The 8,370-nt window shown below is 46.7% G+C and overlaps 1 protein-coding gene across 2 annotated transcripts in view; it reads right to left on the bottom strand.

The window, feature by feature from the left end:
* Positions 1-3,268: 3,268 nt before the first annotated feature.
* Positions 3,269-8,370, bottom strand: part of LOC122541203 (uncharacterized) — a 66,558-nt gene continuing 61,456 nt past the window's right edge. For both annotated transcript variants that reach the window (XR_015752915.1, XR_015752916.1), the window contains exon 3: positions 3,269-4,089. The gene's annotated coding sequence lies outside the window, so the exon portion shown is untranslated. The remainder of the gene's footprint in view (positions 4,090-8,370) is intronic.

The following is an 8,370-nucleotide window of genomic DNA, read 5'->3' as shown; positions in this document are numbered from 1 at the left end:
AGTCTAGATTAGAGTGGTGCTGGAAAAGCACAGCAGGTCAGGCAGCATCCGAGGATCAGGAAAATCGATGTTTCAGACAAAAACCCTTCATCAGGAATGAAGGTTGTTGTGCTGTTGTTCTTGTTGAATCTGGATTATTTCACACTGTGTACCTGCATCAATTTCCTTCTTAGACAGTGCAGCACTCAACAGTATGTCATTGATGTACATCTGCTTCCTTGCTTGTACTTCACTTCCCAGTGATATCTCTTTACAAGAAGATACATTCTTTACATAACACAATAGCCAGAACACAATAATCAGGTCCTTACACTCAATCAGTACACAGTGTTGTTCAGTTTGTGTTAACTCTCTGGATGCAAACACAATGCTATTAGTTTTAAAATAATGATGGAAAAGGATAGACCAGATCTAAAAGTTGAAGTTCTAAATTGGAGGATGGCCCATTTTGATGGTATTAAGCAAGAAATTTCAAAAGCTGATTGGGCGCAGATGTTCGCAGGTAAAGGAAAATGGAAAGACTTCAGAAATGAGATAACAAGAGTCCTGAGGAAGTATATTCCTGTTAGGGTGAAGGAAAAGGCTGGCTAGGAAATGCTGGATGACTAAAGAAATTGAGGGTTTGGTTAAGAAAAAGAAGGAAGCAGATGTCAGGTATAGACAGAATAGATCAAGTGAATCCTTAGAAGAGTATAAAGGCAGTAGGAGTACACTTAAGAGGGAAATCAGGAGGGCAAAAAGGGGACATGAGATAGCTTTGGCAAATAGTTAAGGAGAATCCAAAGGGTTTTTACAAATACATTAAGGTCAAAAGGGTAACAAGGGAGAGAATAGGGCCCCTCAAAGGTCAGCAAGGTGGCCTTTGTGTGGAGCCACAGAGAATGGGGGAGATACTAAATGAGTATTTTGCATCAGTATTTACTGTGGAAAAGGATATGGAAGATATAGACTGTAGGAAAATAGATGGTGACATCTTGAAAAATGTTCATAGTAAAGAGGAGGAAGTGCTGGATGTATTGAAATGCGTAAAAGTGGATAAATCCCCAGGACCTGATCAGGTGTACCCTAGAACACTGTGGGAAGCTAGGGAAGTGATTGCTAGGCCTCTTACTGAGATATTTGTATCGATTATCATAGGTGAGGTGCCAGAAGACTGGAGGTTGGCTAACGTGTTGAAGAAAGGTAGTAAGGACAAGCCAGGGAATTATAGACTAGTGAGCCTGATGTCCGTGGTGGGCAAGTTGTTGGAGGGAATCCTGAGGGACAGGATGGACATGTACAAGGCAAGGACTGATTAAGGGTAGTCAACATGTTTTTATGCATGAGATATCATGTCTCACAAACTTGATTGAGTTTTTTGAAGAAGCAACAAAGAGGATTGATGAGGGCAGAGTGGTGGATGTGATCTATATGGACTTCCATAAGGCGTCCGACAAGGTTTCCTATGGGAGACTGGTGAGCAAGGTTAGATCACATGGAATATAGGGAGAACCTGCCATTTGAGTACAGAACTGGCTCAAAGGTAGAAGACAGAGAGTGGTGGTGGAGGGTTGTTTTTCAGACTGGAGGCCTGTGACCAGTGGAGTGCCACAAGGATCGGTGCTGGGTCCACTACTTTTTATCATTTATACAAATGATTTGGATGTGAGCATAAGAGGTGTAGTTAGTAAGTTTGCTGATGACACCAAAATTGGAGGTATAGTGGACAGCGAAGAAGGTTATCTCAGATTACAACGGGATCTTGACCAGATGGGCCAATGGGCTGAGAAGTGGCAGATGGAGTTTAATTTAGAGAAATGCGAGGTGTTGCATTTTGAGAAAGCAAATCTTAGCAGGACGTATACACTTAATGGTAAGGTCCTAGGGAGTGTTGCTGAACAAAGAGACCTTGAAGTGCAGGTTCATAACTCCTTGAAAGTAGAGTCACAGGTAGATAGGAGAGTGAAGAAGGCATTTGGTATGCTTTCCTTTATTGGTCAGAGTGTTGAGTACAGCAGTTGGGAGGTCATGTTGCAGCTGTACAGGACATTGGTTAGGCCACTGTTGGAACATTGCATGCAATTCTGGTCTCCTTCCCGTCAGAAGGATGTTGTGAAACTTGAAAGGGTTCAGAAAGGATTTACAAGGATGTTGCCAGGGTTGGAGGATTTGAGCTATAGGGAGAGGTTGAATAGGCTATGGCTGTTTTCCCTGGAGAGTTGGAGGCTGAGGGGTGACCTTATAGAGGTTTATAACGTCATGAGGGGCATGGGAGTCCAGAGCTAGAGGGCATAGGTTTAGGGTGAGAGGGGAAAGATATAAAAGAGACCTCAGGGGCAACTTTTTCACTCAGAGGGTGGTATGTGTATAGAATGAGCTGCCAGAGGAAGTGGTGGAGGTGAGTACAATTGCATCTTTTAAAAGGCATCTGGATGAGTATATGAATAAGAAGGGTTTGGAGGGATATGGACCAGATGCTGGCAGGTGGGACTAGATTGGGTTGGGATATATGGTCAGCATGGACGGGTTGGACTGAAGGGTGTTTCCGTGCTGTACATCTCTATGACTCTATGACAGCAGGTTGCCCTCACTGCCTGGGGGTTACTCCAAGTCCTGTTTCACTGACATCACACTGCAGGGTCACTCCATTGTTGACATCATAATCCCTCAGCACTGGTGATGTCATCACTAGTTTGATGGGAGTGAAAGCTGCTTCTTGTTCTGTGTCCCAGTCCCACTGAACACCCTGCATAGTGAGACTGTGTAGAGTTTATTTTAATTCACTCATGGGACTTGGGCATCACTGGCAGGACCAGCATTTATTACCTGCCCCGAGTTGCCCTTGAAAAGGTAGCGGTGAACTGTCATCTTGAGGTACTGCAGTCTTTGTTTTTTAGGTTGATTGATAATACTGTTAGAGAGGGAATTCACATTCTGATCTCAGACTGGCAAATACTTGGGTACATAGCTCCCATGTGGGTCTGCTGATATTCTGAGAGATAAAACAACTGTGTGGAGTTTCATTACAAGAACACACACCAGTAGGGTTCCTACCTTGCTTTATCACAAACCTTTTACTCCCCTGTGTAAATTCTCTGGTGGAACAAGAGGTTCCAGGACCTTGAGCATGATTTGTTGCATATGTGACATGAATCATTTCTTCTGTGTCTAAGGTTCTGGTTTGCAATCTTGATTTTTAAGTGGTTCAAATCACTCTCAGATTTCTGGTTCTGGACACTGGATTTGTTGAGGGAATGTGAAATGAAGAAAAAGTAGGCAAGTGTTTCTGGGCAAAAGAATCTCTGCATTTATTTAAAATACAATTGGTAAGGATAATACAAGAAAAACAGATAAATGCAATAAGTAAGAAAGTTGACACAATTAATTATACAAAGAACAGTAGTCCTATTAAATACACAATGAGCTAGATTAACACTATTAGAACCTTCTCCTACTGACACTCACAGAAGTACAACAGTTTTAATTACAGAATTTTTAACCAGACATCCTACCCTTGGGTCCCAATGCACACTCACCCACCCGCCTTCCCTTCCCTGCTAGCTAGATCGGAATTTTGGGGTCTCGGGATTTTAAGCTCACCACTGAGAAAACATGATTTCTAAATGTACCTGGTTGTCCCCACTTGCGGTACTCAGAGCCTGGATAAGACTTCAGATTGCATTGGTTGTTTCAGTTTGTGTTGAGTCCACCGATGCAGTAAGGTGTCTATTAGATGCCTTGGCTAAGTACCTGGTTTTCTTTACTTTCTGCTGGTTGTGCCGGCCCAGTTTTCAACTGAGGGTGTGTCTGAGGACCTGTGGCATTGGTTGAATCGGTTGGTTGGCGGAGTTGTTGGTCTTTGGCTCTGCTGGTCGTGGTCGGTTGCCATCAGTTCTCTTGGTTTGGAACAGGCTGGTGTCTGGTCACTCTCGCTTGGGAATCTCTCAGATTGCTGTCCCAGGTGAAATCGGGACTAGAAATATACCAATTGTGGGCCTCTTCACACCAAAAATCTGTGCTTTTCATTGTGTTTCTGGCTTTTGAATGGATTTTGGTTGAGGTTGAATGTCCGGTATCTCTGTAGGCCCCATGTTGTCTGTGCTGGGGAGCCTGAGGGAATAAAGGTTGTCTCGGGTTAGAGTCTGTCGGTTTCGATTGATTGTCCTTTTAGAGAGGAGGTCTGAATTGGAATTCCAGGCTGAACAATGGTTCCAGACAGCCATCTCCATTCTGTGAGTTAGGTTTGATAGGTGGGTTAGGCATTCAATAAACACATCGATTTGGACCCCATTTACCAACATCCGAGAATAAGAACCGGAAATGATATCACCCACCTTAATAGACCAAGACCTGCAAATAGAAGCAGGACAGAACACCAGCACTGCACTGGAGGCTCACTGATGATGTTATGTAGTCTGGTGATGAAACATCTGAAAACAAACCTGCCAGCTCAGCAAGCAAACGTACGACCTGAATCTCAACCTGAGCTACAAATCTTCTCAAAAAGCGCAGTTAGGGGTTTGTGTACTTTCCACAGGACTTTGTCCAGTTGTCCCCTTTATCCTTTAAACATTTTAAAAAGCTCATGGTTTGTCCAGTATTTTAAATATTGGAGATATTTCCTCAATCTTACATATTCCCCCTTTGATACTCTACGTCCTCCGGGTGAGCAAAAAATCAGCGAGACCCAAAAGCCGACTCCCCAAATGACCTCACCCCAAAAATCACATTGTTCCTCCCTTGAGAGACAGTGCAGCTTCCCCAGAATGGAAAAGCAAAAGGTAGGATTAGAGAAAAACAGATCATCAGGTATATATTAGCCTGTGCACACATACAACATGAGATTTAAAACTTAACTATACTTATATGATAAGATCTGAAAATGCGTTGCTGGAAAAGCGCAGCAGGTCAGGCAGCATCCAAGGAGCAGGAGAATCGACATTTCGGGCATGAGCCCTTCTTCAAGAAGATGGTAAGATGTGGGCTCTCACAGGGAAACATGCACACCTCAAAAAGGACCCCACAGAAACACAATTTATACTCCCATTTACACTCCTGATTCATTGTTATACTGTCTGGTGTTAGGACCAGTGGGCTTGATATCTTGCCCTACAACTGGCCCACAGTAAGTACATGACAATTCCTAGTTGACATAAAACCAACCTGTGGGAGATCACCCAGATCCAAGTAAGAATTTCCACATCCAACCCCAGATCTCACCATGGCTGTGCTGTTAGTTTTGTTATTTCTTCACCTTTTCCCCAGTTTTCTGTTTTAGTGTGTAAAAATAAAATGTTTCTGGGACCCTTCCAATGCTTTGAGTAGGGGAGTGAGGTATTCTGACAGAAGAGGAAATGTGGTGTCATTCCAGATTCCCCCTTTCTCCATCTTCCTACTCCCAATGTGTCAGTATTCCCTGTGGTACAGGTGTATGGATCTGCTGCATTTGTGTACCAAGTTCTAGCTCATCGGACCCTCGGAATGTCTCCTGCAGTAGGATGGTCGCTCTGTCTCCTGTGGGCACCACTCAGTTAAGTGTACTTCAGTTAAGCTTAGTAAAGTAATTTGTGGTTCGGAACTAGGACTAAACCATCTTTGGTCCCTTGGCAGTAGGAGGACACCTATCTATGTCAATTTCTACCATCGGGTTGGTGGGCAGGGTTGTGTCCGGTCTCCATTTCCTGAGTCACCCCTACCTTACAGCCGAGGCATACCCATTTTCCCTCTGTTACCCTAACCCAGGCTTGGTGCTCTTCGTTGTCAGGCATGGAATGGATGCCTCCCTGTCGATGAACCCAGTGTGGCTGGAGTATTGAGTCGAATTCAACCCCAGCCACCCTGGCCACCTCCCTCGTTACACTCAGTGTGCCACTTCTGGTGGTGATGGTGGGTGCTGTCCCTCCTAAGCACCCATAGATGAGTGACTCCTCAGTGTTGCCCCTGCGACCGTACCTTATCCATTTCACCCAATCTTCCCTGGATAAACACAGAACATAACCTCGCCCTTCAGCTGTTCTCAGGCTCAGCCCCACATTAAACCATTCCAACATCTTACACATTACACAAACTCTGAACCCAAAACTCCAGATAAAACTATTTAGAATCAAGATAAGTACAGCTCTATCTGTTTCCGGGTGGCCAGGCTAGAACTTGACAATTCTGTGCCTTCTGCAGCCTCTGGACACCAACTACCCTGGGAACCATGGTGTCCCCAGCCTCAGTGCTCAGAGCATTCTCCTTCTTTATTTGATGGGGGTCCTGCCGAGACCCAAACAAAGGATGAGCTGACCTGGCCTGGAAGGGTCTTTATTGACCTCAGCTCTGTGGTCTGTGGCTTCCCCTGGAGGCTTTTCCCACGCTGGGGCTGCTGCCTCTAGGAACCACAGTGTCCCTGGCTTTGGAGCACCTCCCAAGTCCTAACTCGGGCTGAGCTATCCTGCCCTGTGAAGCAGTTCACTGGCCCTGGCTCTGTGACCTGTCAAACTGTAGCTGCCCTTGGAGATTCTGGGGATCCTTCTCAGTCCCAAATCATAAGCAGGCTAACCTGACCTGGGAGGGACTTAGCTAACCCTGGTTCTAGGGCCTGTAGGACTGAGACTTCTTCTGGGGCTCCTCATAGTGTGGGGCTGCTGCCTAACCTGTGACCTTCCTTGGATGCTTTTCACTGTCGGGGGCAGGTTTTTGCTTCCTGCGGCCTACGGGTGGCAGATACAGTGAGGACCACAAGTGAGGACTCGCACTTTTCTAAATGGGGATTCTCCTGTGTCCCAACAGTGCGCAGGCTAGCCTAGCCTGGGAGGGTCTTCAAGAGCCTTGGCCTGCGGCCTGCAACTTTCCCTGGTGGATCTCTACAGTTCAGGGCCACTGCCTACTTCCCTGTCCCTTAGTACAGCCCACAGCTCCCAGCTGCTTCCTCCACACTGTGTTGACTGTTATTTTTTGCAAGTTATCTACATTCTCTCCCCCAACCAGCATTCCCAGGAGAGGGTTTAGGATGGGATCCTGTACCAAGACTGTCTTCAAGTCCTGGACCCCGACACTTCGCCTTTTGTGCATCCCACCTTTCCATTCCTGGCTGCTGCTGTCAGGCCTGAGCCACTTGGGCTTCAACAGGTACCTGTTCAGGTGCTTTCCTTGGCTAGGGTGCCAGCCTAGTGGTTGCCCTCAGCGTCGGAATCCTGTCTTTCCTCTTTCCCCCAACTGCACAGTCAGCCCCAGGAATTCCCTGGCATACTAGCCCGCTTGTGCCTTCTATGGGTTCACCTCGAACCTTTCCGGCTCTAGTCACAGCTCAGGGTCAGGATGGTATGGGGCAGTGGGGTCTCTTGCACCAGCTGCCTTTCCTGACCCTGTGAGTATGGCCCAGAGTGCCTCCATAAGTTCCTCAAAGGCGTTAGAGGAGCCCTGCGCTACCAGACTGGTTCCTGTCTCCTCGGCCTTCGTCCACAACCTCGGTAGGCTGCCAGGATGTGGAGCCAGCAGACCGGGTTGTCCTGCTGGAGATTATCCCGGTTGAGGTATCCTCCACAGGCACTCACAGAAACAGGCCACAGCCTATCCATGAATGCCTGTAGGGTTTCCTCTGCGACTTGGATGGTATTCTGCACTGGGAGAATGGACTTCCATCATTGAAGCCCGTGGCTTCCAGGATTTGTTCCTGGACAGCGGCAATGTACTCCACCTCCTTGGTGAGACAGCCTTGTACAGCTCGCTGTCCAGGGAGAACAGCAACAACTTGGCCATCTCAGCATTATCACAGCTGTTTATTTCTCCTGCCTTCAGCACTGCCATGAAGTGTACACACAGGTCCGATTTATCTGTAAGCTTGTCCAGGTGTGCTACCGTAGCCCTGAGCTGCTGGGTTTCCACATGGGGTACAAAGCAACTCTCCAGATCCCCCTGCTCCTGACCATCCTGGGGCATGCCATACTTTAGTTGCCATACCGGGCATATGGGCCCTTGTCCTGACCCTTCCCGTGCTGACCCTGCACCCCCATCTATCTGCTGCCGAACTGGGTATGTTCCCAGTGCCACGGTACTTTTTTAAAAATCAATCATTCACAGGATGAGGGTGTTACTCACCCCTAATTGACCAGAGGGCAGTTAAGAGTCAACCACATTGCTAAGAGTCTGGAGTTACATGTAGGCCAGACCAGGTAAGGATGGCAGTTTTCTTCCCTAAAGGACATGAGTGGACCAGATGGGTTTTTCCAAAAATTGACAATGGTCAGCATTAGACTCTTAACTCCAGGTTTTTATTGAATTCAAATTCTACCATCTGCTATGGTGGGATTTGAATCCAGGTACCCCAGAACATTACCTGGGTCTATGGATTAGCAGTTCAGTGCTAATACGACTTAGCCACTGCCTCCCCTACATTTAGGGGTGTTT

Source organism: Chiloscyllium plagiosum, unplaced genomic scaffold (genome assembly GCF_037043375.1).
Source record: "Chiloscyllium plagiosum isolate Xiang-an unplaced genomic scaffold, Cpla_swu_hap1 HiC_scaffold_35, whole genome shotgun sequence".
In the NCBI taxonomy this organism is placed as follows: Eukaryota; Metazoa; Chordata; class Chondrichthyes; order Orectolobiformes; family Hemiscylliidae; genus Chiloscyllium; species Chiloscyllium plagiosum.
Note: the sequence above shows the minus strand (reverse complement) of the source record. Positions and strands in the feature narration are given on the sequence as shown.